At 43.2% G+C, this 20,025-nt stretch overlaps 1 protein-coding gene and 1 long non-coding RNA gene across 2 annotated transcripts in view; one reads left to right on the top strand and one right to left on the bottom strand.

Annotated features, from left to right (window-relative positions):
• Positions 1–20,025, bottom strand: part of CHN2 (chimerin 2) — a 139,657-nt gene that overhangs the window by 104,826 nt on the left and 14,806 nt on the right. The window lies entirely within an intron of this gene.
• Positions 428–15,468, top strand: LOC307199928. The gene is made up of 4 exons (XR_013832267.1): positions 428–691; positions 2,112–2,325; positions 4,614–7,601; positions 15,081–15,468. It is a non-coding gene; the product is annotated as an uncharacterized lncRNA (long non-coding RNA).

The following is a 20,025-nucleotide window of genomic DNA, read 5'->3' as shown; positions in this document are numbered from 1 at the left end:
GGGCACAACACAGTCCTTACCGCAAGTAATTACAGGACGGGTTGTTCGGAATTAAGAACAGGGGCAGGTTCTGACTTGGTTTTACAGTGGAGTCTGATGCATTATAAACTGAGTCAGGAGATCTTAGCCCCAGAAGTGGCAGCCAAACGGCTCCATGGACTGTCTGTGCACTGGCAGCAGGCAAAGGAAGTTTGCTTCAGCAAAAACAGAAAGCTAAAATTCGGCCAATGAATACTGTTCTATGAACTCTGGCAGAACAGATGCCAAGCATAATTCTGAAGCATGAAACATACGTATGTGTGTGTTTGTGTGTGTGTGATAGATAGATAGATAGATAGATAGATAGATGGATAGATGATAGATAGATAGATAGATAGATAGATAGATAGATAGATAGATAGATGAGAGATTCCTGTTCCTAATCAGGGTCTTTCAAAAGTCCCCACAAACAGCAGCTATGCATGACTCAGGAAAATTCACAGGGTGAAAAATGAGGCCAGCACTTAGTCCTCAGGGGGCAGTCTGGCCCTGTGCAAATATTCTAAATACACAGGGGAAAATGTGTTTAATCATTACCTCTTTGTTTAACAAAACAGGATGAAAACTTAATCTTTGTAGTGTAAGGGAACTTCAAGTGATGTGGGAGTCAACTCTGCCATTTCCTGACAATCCTTGTCCCAGAATTGCTGATGTAAGACAAGAACAAAAGCGCACACATTTAAGTGTGTCCAACTGTTTAGAATTTCAAGGGGGTATCTGATAAAAATCAAACTATTGTATTCGGTTTCATTGTTAATTGCTAAACAAGATGACCTTTTTTGTTATTAAATATTTAGTGATTAATGAATGGAATTTGGCTCTTTCTATTATTTCAACCTACATTCTCTCATACATTTATGATAATTTTTAAGAGTGTTGATCTGGAACTTCCCTCATTCAAGGAGTCAAAAACTTGCAATCATTTAATTAAATTTCTGCAAAATATGATAATACAGAGAAGATTTCCTTTGAGGATTAAGAATAATTATATGCAAATTTGCATTTAAAACGATAGCTAAAAACAGCACAAAGTATGAAACTTACACCACTCAGCCTGCGTGTATTACTTCAGGTCAATGATATCTCACTTTGAGCAAAGACAACAGAGTAGTAAAGAAAGCACAAGGCATTTGCTGACTTCTGTTTAAAAAAAAATTATTTGTCTACCTCAGCTGCAAGTTTTAAATTCTTGCATCCATTTGCAAAAGACTAGCCAGGTAAGTCTTTTGTTATACTGCAAATTCTTTCACAATCTTCCCCCCCCCCCTTGTGATCTGCCATCCATTAAAATCAGGTAATCCTTCTGCCTTCTTGCATTGTTCTACACTCAGTTTTCAGTATCAATCTCTATCTTCATTGTCTTCCCCATCTCCTGGCTACCACCAGCTTCCATGCATTGGCTCCCTAGACTTGAACACTGGTTTAAACTTTGGAACATAAGGGTGCTCATACCCCTTGAGTGTGTTTGCCACTCTGAACTCTATACAGTACAGTAATCTTATTGCAACATACTGCTGACCCTGGTCCTGGGCAATGCAACCTTCAACCCTGCTATTTGCACAGATTCAAAGAATCCTTCCTCTTACCTTATGGCAAATTCAGTCCATCATATCTACCTGCTTTATTAATGGCACCTGAAGACTGATACAGTGGTACCTCGGGTTAAATATGCTTCAGGTTACATACACTTCAGGTTAGACTCCACTAACCCAGAAATATTACCTCGGGTTAAGAAATTTGCTTCAGGATGAGAACAGAAATCGTGCTCCGGCGGCGCGGTGGCAGCAGGAGGCCCCATTAGCCAAAGTGGTGCTTCAGGTTAAGAACGGACCTCCGGAACGAATTACGTACGTAACCAGAGCTACCACTGTACATATTTATAAACAAATGCTCCATAAAACAAAGTTGTTGTTAATTGGAAAATTCAATGGAAATATTGCAGTTCTCAAGTAGGACTGCATTAAAAGGCCACCCAATTTACTTGAGGGGGGCATATGCAGTGCTTAAGGCCTCATCCTGTTGACTGCCTTTGCTTCCCTGACATTCCACCCCTTCTCCCTTTTATATTACAGAGTTCTTTTCTCTCTCTCGTGGTCAGTCTCAGAGAATCAAGGATCTTGTTAATATCACTGAGGGAGCCTTCAAGAAGCATTGCCCAGAAACGAGCATATATGTGTGTTATCTTTCAACACAATTCCTGGGAAAGAAAAATCACTGAAAGGACTGCTTTTTTATTCTTTGGAAATGCTTCATCAAAAGTGCCTCCCTTTCAGTTTAGCTTTCACCGTAAGTCCTTCTATGTTGAATCACAAATCTTCAAATACGTTATATTTAAAAAATGCCTTTTCTTCCCTTTCTCCCTTTTTGTTATTATTTCTCAGCTTCTGTGGCACAAAAAGCAACTTCTGGTGGATAGGTACCCACTGCAAAATGGATTGTACTGTGCTGATTGTACTGTAAATCCTTTGGAAGCACAATGTCCCTGCCATGTATTTGAAGCTAAATAAAATGGATAAAACAGGGAGGGGAGAACCATGTACAGCACATTGAGCTCTTTGGAGGAAAAGGTTAATAATAATAATAATAATAATAATAATAATAATAATAATAATAAATCATACTACTGTGTATAAAAGGTAAAGGGACCCCTGACCATTAGGTCCAGTCGTGGCCAACTCTGGGGTTACGGCGCTCATCTCGCTTTATTGGCCGAGGGAGCCGGCATACAGCTTCCGGGTCATGTGGCCAGCATGACTAAGCTGCTTCTGGCAAACCAGAGCAGCGCACGGAAACACCGTTTACCTTCCCGCCAGAGCGGTACGTATTTATCTACTTGCACTTTGAGGTGCTTTCGAACTGCTAGGTGGGCAGGAGCAGGGACCGAGCAACGGGAGCTCACCCCTTCGCGGGGATTTGAACCGCCGGCCTTCTGATCGGCTAGTCCTAGGCTCTGTGGTTTAACCCACAGCGCCACCTGCGTCCCGATATCCCTGCTATGTAGGTAAAGGTAAAGGTAAAGGTAAAGGTAAAGGTAAAGGTAAAGGTAAAGGTAAAGGTAAAGGTACCCCTGCCCGTACGGGCCAGTCTTGACAGACTCTAGGGTTGTGCGCCCATCTCACTTAAGAGGCCAGGGGCCAGCGCTGTCCAGAGACACTTCCAGGTCACGTGGCCAGCGTGACATCGCTGCTCTGGCCAGAGCCAGAGCCAGAGCCGCACACGGAAACGCTGTTTACCTTCCCGCTGGTAAGCGGTCCCTATTTATCTACTTGTACCCGGAGGTGCTTTCGAACTGCTAGGTTGGCAGGCACTGGGACCGAGCAGCGGGAGCGCACCCCGCCGCAGGGATTCGAACCGCGACCTTTCGATCGGCAAGCCCTAGGCGCTGAGGCTTTAACCCACAGCGCCACCTGCGTCCCGAAATCCCTGCTATGTATTTGAAGCTAAATAAAATGGATAAAACAGGGAGGGGAGAACCATGTACAGCACATTGAGCTCTTTGGAGGAAAAGGTTAATACAGTGGTACCTCGGGTTGCGGGACGCAGGTGGCGCTGTGGGTTAAAGCCTCAGCGCCTAGGGCTTGCCGATCGAAAGGTCGGCGGTTCGAATCCCTGCGGCGGGGTGCGCTCCCGCTGCTCGGTCCCAGCGCCTGCCAACCTAGCAGTTCGAAAGCACCTCCGGGTGCAAGTAGATAAATAGGGACCGCTTACCAGCGGGAAGGTAAACGGCGTTTCCGTGTGCGGCTCTGGCTCGCCAGAGCAGCGATGTCACGCTGGCCACGTGACCCGGAAGTGTCTCCGGACAGCGCTGGCCCCTGGCCTCTTAAGTGAGATGGGCGCACAACCCCAGAGTCTGTCAAGACTGGCCCGTACGGGCAGGGGTACCTTTACCTTTACCTTTTACCTCGGGTTGCAGATGCTTCAGGTTATAGACGCTTCAGGTTACAGATTCCACTAACCCAGAAATAGTACCTCGGGTTAAGAACTTTGCTTCAGGATGAGAACAGAAATTGCACGGCGGTGGCACGGCAACAGCGGGAGGCCCCATTAGCTAAAGTGGTGCCTCAGGTTAAGAACAGTTTCAGGTTAAGAACGGACCTCCAGAACGAATTAAGTTCTTAACCCGAGGTACCACTGTAATAATAATAATAATAATAATAATAATAATAATAATAAATCATACTATTGTGTATATATAATGCTTATTATCTTTTTTAAGCTGCCTTGGTAGGGCATATAAGGACTTTAAATAAATCAACAGATATGCTGTGATACCATGTGCTGCAAAGTTTGGGCCTGTATTCTTCCATATTGAACTGCACTACATGAGCTAATCTCATGATTCTCAGTTCTGGTAAGCGTATTGGCGTGCAGACAGCATACCTGCCATTTATCTTGCGAGATATTCGTACGCTAAAATCTTGACATCCAAGTAGGGAAGGAACCCTTGCGAAATGCCCAAATTCTGCCTCATCTCTCTCCTTTTCTCATACTTGTATCTGTTCCTATTCCTCTGTTAATGACTTTGTTCTCCTGTCTCCTTCTCCCGTTTCTTTCTCATCCAGTGCAAATCTCAGGGCTGCTGGAAAGGAGGAGCTAATGCATGATGACAGGAAAACCGGAAATAGAGTTCTTCCCTTGCCAGCTGCACTTGCTAACATCTAAGGCCAGGAAAGCATGTATATAAGCCCTTTGTACAGCCAGAGAGGGGGAGGGATGAATGCCAGTCTTTAAATGCATTTCAAAACTTTGAAAAAACTACAGCTCTTGCTCAGATATATAAAGATCATTTAAAATGTAGGGCTGCTTGATTTTTAATGAAATGTTTAAAAGGATTCCCACGTCAGTTCAAATTACCAGACATGTACATACATACACGCCAGCAAGGAAATGGGATCTGTACAAAATGCTTCTCTATTCTCACCACTTCTCCTATTTAATTAAATTCAAGCCCATTTGCATTTCTCGCATTTGCATGAACTTTGTACTTCAAAGGCTGATTTTCTGATCAGTGCAGCCTAGCTCCCATTAGTTGTATAAACAACTAGGAACCGAAATCAGAGCAATCTGTCTTGACTTAATTTTTAGTCTCTGCATAGGGAGTTCTTCACAATCTCTTCCCTTGTGGTTTGTTTCCTTTGGTTTGGTGTAATTAATCTTTGATGATTTGCCCATCTAGTATGGTCTTTACTGAAGAAAAGGGCAGGGTTCCTTTTCCCTTCCAGTAGGAGCAAGTATTTTGAACTGGTAAGAAAATCGGGGTAAGAAATTTAGAGTAAGTGGATTGAAATTAATTCAATAAATATAAAGTTTTCTGAGCCATCATTGATCTGCTCCAGATAATTTTATCCACAAAATTACATGAGAGAGACTTTGTTGGTCTTTAGCTCAAATTAATTCTGCTCATCTACAGCACATCCCAATGTAATCTGAGCCAATTACAACTTCTTCCAGCAAAAAGATACAAAGGCGAGGGCTAAGAAGGCCTTGCAATTCCTGGTTTCACTTTTCAGGAGGCAGCACAGAATAATTTGAAAGAAGTCTGGATCAATTACTCTTTCAAATCATTGCCTAGTCTCCATTTATAAACATCAGAGCATAAGACGAGCCTCCTAGATCAGACCAATGGCCCATCAAGTCCAGCCTTCTGTTTTCACAGAGGGCAACCAAATGCCTATGGGAAACTCCCATGCAGGATTGAACCACAAGATCCCTCTCCCCTCCTGCAATTTCCAGCAACTGGTATTCAGAAGTACAGTACTGCTTCCTCCAACTGTGGAGAACCCAACAAAGCAGAGAAAGGTCTGTTGCTTCTTAATAGCACTTCAGAGGAGACACTGGGTTTTTCTATACATATTATATAAATACAAAAAATACGCAACTTCTGAATTAACAGGGGATATCAGTGAACAGTTCGATGAAACTGGCCCGTGCAATAATTCCCTTCATTTGAGCTCTTGTTAATTAAAGACGCTGGAGGAACTCCACCCAATTTCCTGCTTCCCGCTACCCGGCTAGAAGAAGCACAACAGTAGTTGTTAAATCAAAAGCGTCTTGCAGCCTAATGTTTTCCTCCACGGTAATGCTTTTTAAATGACTTCCAAGCAGGAATTCCTCCTGAAAGTGTTTACGCCATAGGTTTCTCCGACAGTATGCATGGAAGCTATGCAAATGTACTTGGGATACAGAATTTCTGTCTCATTAGCAAAGGAATTTGATTCTTGAAGGCCAGGGGTGAGAGGTCAATGGAAGAATGAACAAGATTATGTTTATAATTGCAGGCCTTTATGAAATTAGTGCCAAGCTCAATGTCTTAAGCAGCTTTACACCACACATTCTTCAGTGCTAAACCTGTAAGCCTAGAATTTTATTATTTACTTCCATACTGCACTCTTACCAGGGCCCTCGACTTACTGATGGAAAAGCTGGGAAGATTTAGCAAGAGAAGGGATAATAAGCATCAAGAGTTTTGAAATGGGCATATTCATTGCTCAAGTACTTTAGCACATTCTGTTAATCCTACACACAGGTTCCATCATGAAAATAGCCTTGAACTCACAAATCTATCAACAATAATATATTAATTGGTTGGCTTCTAAAATATTGTGCAATATTTCATCATTCCTTTGCTTACTGTATAGCCTCTGGGATTTGGCTACTTTAAATATATTTGTTGTTTCTGTTTTTTGTTGTTGAGGTGATAGCCTGGGTATTGGGCCACTGAGAGAGCAAATGAAGAGGCCAATGGGTAACCTCGCCCCTTCCAACTCACAAATAGTTAGAAAGACAAAAGCAAAGTTGAGAATAGGGAGTTTGTGGAGAAAATGTGAGCCTGAAGAAAAGCAGCAAGCCGGAGAACCAGAGAGATTATTGATTTCTGTTTGAATCCAAGGCTGCGGCTAGCAGGAAGCAAGGCCCTCTTGGGGTGTGAATGCTGTGAACCCCTCCATCATAGGCTCCGATTGTATATATGTGTAAATAAACCATATATCATAAAGACACCAGAGTCTCTGTTGTACCTCATTCCAAAGGAAACTTGTACCCTGGGTAAACTCCTGGAACCCCTGGAATCTCGTGCCGCTCAGAGATTGGGGTGTCATGCAAAAATATACATTGCCCAACAATGTGGTCCACAATCTGCAACATTCCAAGACTGCATATCTTTTACAGAAAAGACAAAAACATTCGGAAGCCATGTCAGATTTGAAGAAGCAGCTCTCAGAAATGCAGAAGAACAGCATGTAGATACATGATTAAAGGATGCTGCTTAACATGATGCATAATTCTCTATTGCACAATATGCATGCAGGCAGGAGTAAAGTTATTTGGCACCTGGGCACCTGGTTCCCATCACACTAAACATTTGGCAGTCGTAATGTACAGAGAACTGCAGCAGGGCTCACAGGACGGACCTACTCCTGGTTACCCTTATCACTAAAACCAGAAGCAGTTTGGCCTTGGTTCTAGGTAACAAGCAATAGTCACAACCAGGCTTTGCATAGAACAAAACACAAAGAAAACCAGCACGCATGAACCAGTCCATGCTGCAGGCAAATTGCCGGAAGGTAAAATAAATAAATTTATTTCAGTTATTTAAAAGTAACCTTTCTCAAAGTTGCATTGCTTATTTGCACATTGTGGTTGTTATGAAATGAAGCAGTCAGCAGAACTCACATTTTCAAAGTGATTATGCAAAGATAAAAATTCCACGAAGCTCTGTATGTGTAAGTAAAGAATAAATTGAGCACAGCACATCAAGTCTTTCTTCTGAATCACAACTGAAGGCATGTGAGTTATACCAGAAATGTCTCCAAACCTAGTCAAATATTGAGATGCCAGGATTTACCGAACGAACATTGCAATTCGCTTGGCAGATGTCAATTTACACACACACATTTCCCATCTGCAGATTTTGCAAATTAACATTCACATCCTAAGCCTTGAAATACCAACAGATGAATGTGTCATCTGTTCCAGAAAGCAATACGGTTCCATGCAAATGCACTGGCATAAGTGGTCAGGGTATGTCAGGATCAACCAGGAGCTTCTTAGGCTATGTGCTGACATGCTTGCTGGCAAACTACATCAAGGCTGAAAAGCAAGGGAAGAAATGGCAATACAGTACTGCTCTCCCAGGGCCCCAGCATATCAGGTTGGCAACGCACTGCAGGTAGCCCATTGATTCTTCCTAACCTGGCTTAGCTATAAATATTTATAGGTCAGGTCAAAAGATAAGGTCTAAAACTCCTGCTGGCCTGGTTTGCACATTGCTTTAAATCAAGGGCAGGAAACATTTCTAGCCCAGCAGGCCAAGTCTGACCTGCAGGTACAGACATCAAGAGACCTTCTTTTTGCCTGCAGAATTTGGAAACCCTTCTCAAAGTGCCATATTATGTAGCACTTTAAATGGGGCTTCTGACAATCAGCAGCCCCGTTGAGAACACTGTACAATATAGCACTTTGAGAGGGGCTTCTGAAGATATTTTCCCTCTCAAAGGACGATCTTGTCCTGATCGTTGAAGGGGGGCTTTGAAGGAGCCTGGTTTGTTTCATCCCTGGTATACTGGAGCAGACGAGGAGCAAAAAGTGTGGTCTTTTCCACGGTGAACAAGCATACAGTGGTACCTCTGGTTATAAACACTTCTGGTTACGAACGCTTCAGGTTACGAGATCCACTAACCAGGAAGTAGCTGCTCCTGGTTGCGAACTTTGCCCCAGGATGTGAATGTAAATCGTGCGCCAGAGGCGCACACCCAGCAGGAGGCCCCATTAGCGAAAGCACGCCTCAGGATAAGAACGGTTTCAGCTTAAGAATGGACCTCCGGAATGAATTAAGTTCGTAACCAGAGGTACCACTGTAGTATGCTTCAGTTGTTTTAATGCTTTTGTGTTTTCTGCCTCAGGCTCCTATGGGAGGAAGGGCGGGATATTTTTTAAAATAATAATTTTATTTTTTAAAAAATGATCTGATGAGTGAACCCCAGAAAGGGGTAGCCCAAAAGTGGTGTATTCAGTCAGATGGTACAGAGGTAGTTTCATCGCAAGAGCTGGAACTAAGAGGAACTAAAGCCAAGGACAGCTCAGGAGTAGCCAGCTAGGCAGCCCAAACACAGCAGGGAAAACCTGTACAGTGGTACCTCAGGTTACAGATGCTTCAGGTTACAGACTCTGCTAACCCAGAAAATAGTACCTCAGGTTAAGAACTTTACTTCAGGATGAGAACAGAAATCATGCTATGGCGGTGTGGCAGTAGCGGGAGGCCCCATTAGCTAAAGTGGTACCTCAGGTTAAGAACAGTTTCAGGTTAATAATGGACCTCCAGAATGAATTAAGTTCTTAACCTGAGGTACCACTGTATAAACAACTGCAATACAGATGCAGGCTGAACTCACTTGCCTACAGCCCAGTGCAACAAGAGGACAAGTTTGTAAAGGGACTGTAAATTTAAACTCATTCTTTTGTAGCAGTTAGCTCCCTGGTGATGAATTGGGTATACTTTGTGTTGCATGACCCCTACGGAAGTGGAATGTCATGAATTAACATTCTTTTAAATATTATTTCTCACACGTGTGTGTGTGTGTGTGTGTGTGTGTGTGTGTGTGTGTGTACAGGGTTATATTCTATATCAGAATTCCTGACACATGTCATCTGTGTAGGGTGGGAAACAGGGATGGGAACTTTAGCCATGAAAACAGACTGCAAGAGTAAGAATTCGTATAAACAAATGAAGGGAAATATACTTCAGTTCCATTACCATATGTGAATAGTCTGGTTTGTCTGAGCCCAATGAGGTGATGTTGCAGCATGATTACAATAAAAAGCAGCCGTACCTGTTCTTGAGGTGCATGCATGCTGTTACAAGTCAGCAACTTAGATTTATGTGTGCAATTACAAAAGCACAGAAAGAAAAAAATGACACTCCTTTCCCCTCAATGTCCTCTATATGAACATATGTGTCATACTGTTCAACATTCGAATTAGGGAAAACTACATATATTTCGGAAGACAACGAAGCTTTTCCCTACCTCTGCATACACCAGGCCTGCCTGGAATTACTTAGAATATTGCCTGAATGCATTTAGGAAAAAATTAGGAGATCACAGCAAATATCACCAAAAGTGTAGGTGATAATTGAGGGCTGCTTTTGCTTGCTTTTCCTGACGCAGTTACCGTATTTTTCGTCCTATAGGGCGCACCTGCCCATAGGACGCACCTCTTTTTTTTGGGGGGGGATGAATAAAAAAAAATTATTCCTCCCCCCCCCAGCCGCGGCTGCCGCCCCAAGCCTTGCGCACACCTGCCTGAAGCACAGGGCGCCCTCCGGAGGGTTCCCCGTGCTTCGGGCTGCAGGCTGCTGCCCGCAAGCCTTGTGAGCCCGCGGGAGCTCCCGCCGGGCTTGCAAGGCTTGCGGATAGCTTCCTGAAGCCTGGAGAGAGAGAGGGGCTGGTGCGCACTGACCCCTCTCGCTCTCCAGGCTTCAACGAAAGCCTGCATTCGCCCCATAGGACGCACACACATTTCCCCTTCCTTTTTGGAGGGGAAAAAAGTGTGTCCTATGGGGCGAAAAATACGGTAATCTCCATGAAGGGAAAAACGTGTGTTGTATCATGTAAAATGCATGAGCGTTTCTTGAAGGAGTTGCTGCAGGTATCACTTGTCAAATTTGTGTACCCGTGACACAAAAAAATATTCTTGCTGCAATTCATGTATGACAAAATATATACTACCCCCTACACAGAGATTAAGCTGCTCCATGTTGCAGCCTCCAAAGTAGCCCTTAACTGCTCCCACAGGCTTTAACCAGGCACACTTACTTGAAAATCAGTCCCATTGCTGTCAGGAATACTTAACTTCCAACTACATGTGCTTACAAGAAGATGATAGTACATATGCTTATGAAGAACAGTTGGAGTTCTGGAATAGTCCTTTTAATGCCACTGACATTCTATGACAGGCTTCCTCAACCTCGGCCCTCCAGATGTTTTTGGCCTACAACTCCCATGATCCCTAGCTAGCAGGACCAGTGGGTGCTGGGAATTGTAGTCTCAAAACATCTGGAGGGCCGAGTTGAGGAAGCCTGTTCTATGAGCTGCTGAGCTGAGACATTATTTCCTAGGGCTAATGCCAACCCAAAAAGTTAGGATACCCTCCTGCATCTGCACTTGGGTCCGGAATAACAAAAAATCTGGTGCAGTAGCAACCATTATTATTAGTGCTGTTAAATTGCATCACCTTCAATGCCCACTGCCCTCAACCTCCGCTGAGGCAAACCAATAATCTAATTTGGATATGTGGCAAGCAAGAAATCCAATGCTGGGAGCATCAATATGCTTCTTTGTACATTCTCTCCTATGCATTAGTCCCATTGGCAAATATATTCTAATCTCTTGTTAAGGAGGAGTACTTAAATTATGAAAACCAGTCCTTGCCACATACTAATACTAATGTGTTTACTACATTGGCAATTATTTCAATTTCCCTGAAAGCATTTACTCTAACAGAAGCAGCAGACATGGCTCAACTACCCTTGAAAGTTCCCATCTGGAAAAGCTAATAAAGGAAAACTGATAATTCAGATATATCTGATTCAGCTGTCAAACACTTTCCCCAGAAATATCAAGGGATGAAGACTGCATTTAAATGCGGTGAAAGAGACCTAAACTGCAGGTCCTATAACAGAAAAATCAGAACGATCTCTTAATGGATTCAAATCAATTTCTTCCAAATAACTTTTATATATTCTGGAACACAGAAGCCGTAATGACATTTTTAAAGAAAGCTATTTTCCTGAGTATGACAAATTTGAACATCTGAAAGGCAAGAAGTGTTGTTTGCTGTATGTAAATTGGAAAAAAAGAAGTGTTTTACAAAGACTTTAACTACAGCTTTGTTAGTTACTCACAGAATCAGAGTGTTGGAAAGGACTCTGAGGATCATCTAGTCCAATTCCCTGCAATGCGGCGATAGGCAGCTGTCCCTTACGGGGATCGAACCTGCAACCCTGGCATTATCAACACCATGCCCTAACCAACTGAGCTGCCAATTCAAACAACTTTTTAAAAGCTGGGGTGGTGAAACCATTTTCCTGCACCAGCTCTTAATCAATTGGAACCTAGTACTGGTCCTAATTAATAAACTGCTAACATCATGAAATAACAAGCTCCATTGATTCAGTCAATGAAAAGATAAAGCTTACTGGTTGGAAGCAATTCTAAAGCATAGTCTAGTGTTACAAGAAAAAAGGGAGAGCCTTAGATTGTCCTCTAGGGCAGTTTGCAAGCTTTTGCTTGCACTTTAGATTAACTACTGCTTAACTACTGTACTGTTCACCATGTCATTCATGCTTTTAAAACTGTGGTTAATTTTAACCATGGTTTGTTGAAACAAGCCAATGTTAATCCATAGTTTAAGAACATGGCTTGTTTCAACAAACCATTGTTAAGATTAGCCACAGTTTAGGCGCTGCAGGCAACTTTCCTGGGCACCCAAACCCTGCATTGGCACAATGCTCAAAGACTAAGGCGACAAGGTCCCTATCATAAATATCTGCACCAGCAAATCTATGTTCTGTACTGGAATAATCACCTTCTTTGGCGATCACTTGAAGCCGAGTAAGATTGTCTTCCATGAACACTGTCTTAATGATGAGTCCATAAGTGACTGTGGTGGCCAATTCTGGATCCACATATCCTTCCAGAGTGGTTTTCAGGTGGGTGTTGATCATGGTGAGGATTTGCCAAATGTGCCTTCTTCTTAGCCCCTTTTGTCCTCAATTCATGTTTCTTCAAATTCCATGACGCCTTTGGTAGAGGCTATTCTCCAACTGGAGTGTTCACAGGCCAGTGTTTCCCAATTATCTGGGCTTATACTGCATTTTTAAAGATTTGCCTTGAGAGTGTCTTTAAACCTCTTTTGTTGTCCACTGGTATTTCGTTTTCCATTCTGAAGTTGGGAATAGAGTAGTTGCTTTGGAAGACGAAAATCAGGCATCTGAACAACATGATCATTTGTGGTCTAACAGAAGAATCCATTTGTCAAAAGCTTTGGATCAAGGAGTATTGCTCCATACATGTTTGAATTATATGGAAAATATTATATGCCCTTATCCTGTTGCCATCCAAATATTCCATTCATCCCCATGGTGTGCATCATCTTTAATTATGTAATTACTTAACATTAAGCATCAAAAGTTATCATTTTCATTAAAACATTTCAGGAGATGAGATGCATGACACTTAATTCCATTACAGAATTATTCAAGAAAGTACTTCATTCAAGGATCGGGGGGGGGGGGGGGGACACTTGTAATCCAATGAGTCTTCACTCTAATTTTAGTAATGGATATATAATTTAATTTCAGCAACGTAGATAAAAGGGCACTCAAATAAAATTGGTACCAATGGAGGTGTCTTTATAAATGCTATGAACAACAGCCCCCATTTCCTTTATTCTCATCTTACAAAAACTTTCCATCTTATTCAACAAACTGGTATCTCCAGTAACAGCCAAAATAATGGGGGATGTGTGGTATATCTCAAATGGAAAAAGCCACTAAAGCAGGGGTCAGCCGTGGGCTGTAGGCCGGTCCACCGTCCCTCAGACCATGTGGTGGGCTGGACTATTGGGGGGGGGATGAACGAATTCCTATGCCCTACAAATAACCCAGAGATACATTTTAAATAAAAGGACACATTCTACTCCAGACTGAGAAGGCAATTGAGACGCATCTGGCCCATGGGCCTTAGGTTGCCTACCCCTGCACTAAAGTACCGTATTTTTCACCCCATAGGACGCACCGCCCCATAGGACGCACCTAATTTTTTTGGGGGGGAAATAAAGAAAAAAATTATTCCCCCCCCCCCGCCAGGCATGGGGCAGGCGTGGGGGAAGCAGCCTGCTATCCGCAAGCTTAGGGAGCCGCGCCGGTCTCCCCAGGCTTGCGGAGAGGTGTGCAAAGCCCGGGTGCGCTCTTCAGCGCGCACCAGGCTTCGGAATGCAGGAAGCCCGGGAGCGCAGGCAGCTCTGTGCCACCCTCCGGAGCCCCACGCGGCTTCGCACCGGGATCCGGAGGGTGGCGCAGAGCTGCAGGAAGCCCGGGAGCGCAGGCAGCTCTGCGCCACCCTCCGGAGCCCCGCATGGCTTTGCGCCGGGATCCGGAAGGTGGCGCAGAGCTGCAGGAAGCCCTGGAGCGCAGGCAGCTCTGCGCCACCATCTGGAGCCCCGCGCGGCTTCGCCCTGGGATCCGGAGGGTGGCGCAGAGCAGCAGGAAGCCCGGGAGTGCAGGCAGCTCTGCGGTACCCTCCAGAGCCCCGCCCGGCTTTGCGCCGGGATCCAGAGGGTGGCGCAGAGCTGCAGGAAGCCCGGGAAAGCCTGCATTCGCCCCATAGGACGCACACACATTTCCCCTTCATTTTTGGAGGGGGAAAAGTGCGTCCTATAGGGCGAAAAATACGGTATGTATTTACTGTTAAAACAAAGAGTCATGTGACACCTTAAAGACTGGCACATTTAATTACTTCATATGCTTTTGTGGGCTACAGAACACAACATCAGATGCATGAATCCATGCATCGGATAAATGTGCACGACAGCTTCTGCTTAATAAAATGTGTTAGTTTTCAAATGTCACATGATTCTTTGCTATTACTACTTAACAAATTAATATGGCTAATAAGGTGTCCTATAGCTTCCAAGACCTTGCTTTTGTTTCACAATTAGGACACAACAGCCATTCTGAATAGACAGATATGTCTTGCAGGATTTATAGTGGAAGGTGGAGTAAAAAATGTTTACAGTAATTGTGTGTGTGTTTTTTAAGGGTGTGCCAAAACGAAAGGTTTCTGTATTCTCAGAGCAGTCTTTATGTGTTAAATGGTAATGAGGTTAAAAGACAAACAAGGTGCCTTGAGAAGCATCTTGAAGAAGATACGTTTTTCCTGCAATCTCTGTCACCTATTGTTTGGGATGGGCAAGGTAGGCAGGAAAGGGGAAGATTTTACCTTCTATATGTTACACAATAATCACCTAACACATATTTCTTTTAGCTGTTCTGATCCATCTGCATCAGGCATCCATGGTGGCAAGATGTCAAGGCAAGCTGTTGGTGGCAACAACAACAACAACATGGATGCCTCTGAGCGAGCAACTTTATCCAACAAAGGTTGGAGCTGAGCTAAAGCATTATGGGTTTCTTCAGTTCAGCATTCCCGAAGCTGAATACTGTGGATCTTAAAAGACCAACCTCCTGCTCGAAAGTCTAACACTCCTTCCCCTTTCTGTGGACTTTGACCTGGTGTACTCCCTGCTTCATTGTTGCGTGGAGACAATCAATTCCTCTGATGAGTCAGGCTCAGGAGCCAACATCTGTGGATGATGGAGCAGCCCTGGACTCTGAGCTTGAGGCTGGGCCTCTGGGTAACAGCAAACTCACAGAATGCACTAGTGCACATATGTTTGGGTGCTTTAATGAGGGTGCAACTCCCTGCACATTGGTATTTTAAGGATGAAGACCTGTTATTCACCTTATGCTTGATGTATGGGGGGGGGGGGAATCACTGGAAAACTAGTGTATTTCTACCAAACACAAACACAATTGTAGGAGTGCCTGGCGTGCTCTGGTCCATGGGGTCACGAAGAGTCGGACACGACTAAACAACTAAACAACAATAACAACAACACTGGGGGTGGGGTGTAAGCCTGTTTACTGACAGCGGAGCGCCAACCAAAGCCACTTCCTAAACAATATATTTCAGTTGCCATATTCTGTGAGGCTCCACATGTAATGCCCTCTGCAGCTGGAAAATGCCCAGGCTCCAGATCAGGCACGCCCAACCTTCAGATGTTTTGGACTACAATTCCCATGATCCCTTACCACTGGTCCTGTTAGCTAGGGATCATGGAAGTTGTAGGCCAAAACATCTGGAGGGCTGCAGGTTGTGGGTGCCTGCTGCAGATCTTCTGAGTTGATGATGACTTCTACAGTGTAAGAATATGAAACATTTCCAAGCCTGAGCTCGTGTAATTGGCATTTAAAAAGACTGGGAGGGGAATGCTTTAGATTAGCAGGAGGGGAGCACTGTTTCCCTCTAAAATTCCTTACCCATTTTGATAAAAACTTTTATTTCTTTTTTCAAGCAAATACATCTACTGCCATTATCTGCGCTTCCCCAGGTATGTACCTGCATTTTAGGATTTTATTCCCGGCACCATAAGAGAGCCAGCATGGTGTAGTGGTTAAGAGCGGTGGACTCGTAATCTGGGGAACCAGGTTCGCGTCTCCGCTCCTCCACATGCAGCTGCTGGGTGACCTTGGGCTAGTCACACTTCTCTGCAATCTCTCAGCCCCACTCACCTCACAGAGTGTTTGTTGTGGGGGAGGAAGGGAAAGGAGAATGTTAGCCGCTTTGAGACTCCTTTGGGTAGTGATAAAGTGGGATATCAAATCCAAACTCCTCCTCCTCCATAACAGTAATTTTACTATCTTCTCATCTTTACCCAAATAGTTGGAGCTCCTTGGGCCTGAACTTTCTTACAATAAAATTAAGAACATGTAATAATTTGTGCGAAATTCTCGCATGAACATGCAATTTAGCAGTTGTGCTGTATTTATATTGCATTTATAAGAGCATCAGCAAAAAATATAATTTCGAAAAACCTTCCACCACATTGCTTTTATTAGAAATGCATCCCTAATTCCATACATTCGGTCATTGATGTAACCTACTGCTAATTATTGTTCCTCTAATGACTATTTGGCAATACTATTCTGAATCACCTCCCAGGCATTAGTGACATCCAGCTACACGTAAAAAACCTTGCACTGTTATAAAGTGTTTATTCCTAATTGGTTCTTATCTCCTATGACATATTTTTAAATATGACTGAACAAATGGATATGGGGCTTCAAAATGTCACTGGGTTAATTATTATTTTTTGGCATCCACAATATACGGAAGGCTAGTGTCTATGGCTGTTTAGCCATGATGGCTGTTCTAGCGAAGGGAACATCCTGCCTCACAGAAAAGGGTGCATGCAAAGAAGAACATAAACATAAGGAAAATCTGCTGGATCCGACCAATGGCCCATCTAATCCAGTGTCCTGTTTGCACAGAGGCCAACCAGGTACCTGTGGGAACTCTCCCTGTGGCGATCACACAGGGTCCCTGGACGTTTGACGGTCTATTGACCCTGTGCCACCATTGTCATTGCTTTCTTCGCCACCAACCCGTTTCCCTCAGGTACACACGGAGTCCAGACAGTTGTTAACATTAACAAATAATCAAGTTTATTTTTATAAACATGAACAAGTTCAAGGTTTCAGTTAATTTTTCTTGGCAGTTTCTTAATCTTAGTTTCTTTACTGACCCAATATTCCTAACAACTTCAAACTGATTATCCCAACTATCTAATCTGACTCCACCTAACAGTTCCTCTCACTCTCTCACCACACAACACGACCAACCCACAGACTTATATCCTCCCTCTTCCTTTGCCAACGCCCAACTCTCAACTGACTTCCACACACACCAACTCTAACTCTAACTCCTCCTATCAGTTTCTCTCTGGCCAATCACATCACACTCATTTAATCCTTTCCTTATGACCCACCTAGGAGGCAAACGCCACACTCTCCTTCTGCAGTTTCCAGCAACTGGTGTTCATAAGCATACTATGCCTGGAGGCAAATCATAGCTTCCATCATGGGTAGCAGCCACTGACAGCCTAAACCTTCATGTATCAGTCTAATCCTCTTTTAAATCCATCATCGGGACTTCAAAGCACCGCACAGGCAGCAAGGTGCTGCTAAAATTAAAGGTTCACCCCCTTATTCCTCCTGTCCTTCGTGGGGGTCAGGGAGTAGCATGGTCAAAACGTTGTTATAGCAAGAGACTGGCAAAGAAGAATGCAACTTGACACATATTCAGGAATGAATCAAAGCTAAAATAGATTTGGATTCATTTCAGGTTATATATTTTGCAATCTCTGTGTCTTTTCAACCCTATATGGCCAGCCTTAAATCCATTAATTGTGTGTCTGCTTTAAATCTTTCTGGTTTTCCAGTACATCCAGCCTTCTCTTACAGCAAATGCATTTCTTCCTCTTACCCTTGCAATCATGACTGGATCCCAAGACAGAAGGCAGAAGCTTCCTTTGACAAAAAAAAGAAAAGAATGCAGAACTTGGAAAAAACAACAAAAAACCATGAGACCAAGCCTGGCTACAAAAACAATTAAGGAAATGTTAGAATATATTCCCCACTAACATAGCAATGAAGCTGAATTACAACAAAGTTTTCCGCAATAATTAGGGTGATGTTTTTATTAGAAGAGCTGTGAATCCTACACAGAATATAGAGTAGGATTAAAACCATGCCTACAAAAAAACACAAAAAAGCTCCCATTGTTCAACTTAATTGTCTGCAACTGACAGTGATAACAGAAGAAGAAAAACTAGGCAGCAAGAATAGACCTTTATTTACATATGAAGTATAAAGCCTGAGAAAAAGAATCTGAAATCAGAACATGGCCAATAATTGAAAAACAGATTTAAGATAAGTAATGCTATTTTCAGGAACAGACTCTGATAGCAATGAATGCTCTGGCAATAAGTGAAGAATGAAACTGCACCTGTCATGTGTGTACAAGTGATAGGATAAAGCACATTGTGTATGAAGCAGCCAAACCAGTACGAAAGATGGATTAAAATCACATGTTCTTATGGCTAGAAAAGAACAAGTGTATATCTGATAGCTAAGGATAGAATTATTATCATTTAATTAGGAATTTTTACACCACTATTTAAAATGTCGAGTAAACTGCCAAAGAGCCACTTCGTACATTTTACAAAGTTGTTCAGATCTAGTAAAATGGAGATGTACTTGTGATTCAGGTGATTCTTCCTCTGGAACTTAGCAATGTCAGAGAATTCTGACAAAAATGGAAATGGGAGCAGAAATTGCCAATCTTTGCTTATTCATCCCATGTCCAGGACAGAAATCAATCCAGCAAACACAATCAGCATTCAGTTTCAGTGCTGCTTGGAGTCCACAAACAATACACAATTGATTATTGAAATTAATTGACTTTGCACTGAAAGGAATGGTGTGGAATAACATAATGTTGCCTAACGGCTGGGCTGGCTCTGTCAAGTAATATAGATAATATATCTCCAGGTTTCACTGACCATTAGCAATAATCTTTGATGAGCACCACACTTTGCTTTTCTTGGAAGAAAAGTGTGCCAAAGTGATTATCTTAGTAGCTATTACCCCACATGGCACGATCATAAATCAGCAGAATCAGCTACAGCATTTTAAAAGCATATAACAAGCAAGGAACAAGTATTAGAATGCCCATCAGATGGACAGCCTATGCCCTATGAGATAATGCTAGATGTTGTTCCAGATTGAATTGCTAAAGATCTGCATGCTTTGAAGTTTCAGCGAGCAGCTCTTCAGTGAAAATGTAAATTTAAAACAACTCAGAGCCTGAAGAAAGGCTAGGAACACAATCACTGATACCACAAACACGAATGAACCATCAAGACTAAAACCTAAAATCTGTTATCTTCAAAATATTTTGAGGATGTACAGTGGTACCTCTAGTTATGGACTCGATCCATTCTGGGGTGCCATTCGCACCCCGAAAAGTCCGTAACTAGAGTGCTGCTTCTGCGCACACACGCAGCGCGATAGAGCGCTTCTGCACATGCGTGAAGCATGCAGGATGCTTCTGCGCATGCGCAAAGCGCGCAGAACGCTTTTCTGCACGCAGCAAAACCCGGAAGTATACACTTCTGGGTTTGCCGCATTCGCAAGCCGAAAAGACGTAACATGAACCTAACACAACATGAGGTATGACTGTTGTGTAATTACATTAAAGGAATCACACCAGAGTTGTAACCATTTCCAGAAGGGTAAGAATGTGAATCTGCTGTAGCAAAGAATACCACCAGTCTTGTGGCACCTAATCGATTTATTATGGCCTTCGC

The sequence above is a fragment of the Podarcis cretensis genome (assembly GCF_951804945.1).
Source record: "Podarcis cretensis genome assembly, chromosome: 12".
NCBI classification, from domain to species: Eukaryota; Metazoa; Chordata; class Lepidosauria; order Squamata; family Lacertidae; genus Podarcis; species Podarcis cretensis.
Note: the sequence above shows the minus strand (reverse complement) of the source record. Positions and strands in the feature narration are given on the sequence as shown.